This window comes from Penaeus monodon, chromosome 19 (genome assembly GCF_015228065.2).
Source record: "Penaeus monodon isolate SGIC_2016 chromosome 19, NSTDA_Pmon_1, whole genome shotgun sequence".
Taxonomy (NCBI): Eukaryota; Metazoa; Arthropoda; class Malacostraca; order Decapoda; family Penaeidae; genus Penaeus; species Penaeus monodon.
The window spans coordinates 779,219-779,919 of NC_051404.1; positions in this window are offsets into that span (position 1 = coordinate 779,219).

The following is a 701-nucleotide window of genomic DNA, read 5'->3' on the forward strand; positions in this document are numbered from 1 at the left end:
CGAGATGAATAAGAGAGGAGAAAGTGAAGGAAAATAACAGGAATATATAACAGAGTGCAGCCAGCATATGCACGGAACCCTGAGACTGGCTTTTTCTCCCGCCTCCCTCTCGCCGGCAAATACTTTCGGATAAGTGTTAAGTAAAAACCTCGGTCGCCTCCGATGGATGAGTGTCGAGAGGAATTTCGGATATTCAAATCCCCTTTTATCTCTGATATCGCGGGTTGGACTCTTGATATATGAGCATCGAACACGACTTTGTGATCTTAAATGTATGTATGACACATTTGGCAGCTTCTTATTTAGGCGTCCGGCGATAAAGTCGATATTGCCGATGGGAAGATATGTCCCAAGATGGCTCGAGATTAAAATCATAAGAATATGTATATACGCTTTTTTGAGAAGTAATACCGGTCTCTTGAGGGACTTCTCGAGATGCCTCTGCAAGCTATTAAGCTACCGTCCATGTACAAGGTATTATAAATATGTTTTCCTCTTTTTTTCCCCTTGGATATGAACCATGTCTCTCCTCCTACATTCAGGTTCAGAGGTCCCATGTTCCTGTGTGCGTTGAGGAGCCCAGAGAAAGACTCCCTGTTTACACAGCAAACCTCCTCCAACAGCATGCCAGAGTGTTGAACAAGTGGGGAAGAAACTTCGCGAAGCTCTCCTCCGTCCCTGTTCCCTCGCTCTCCCGTCGC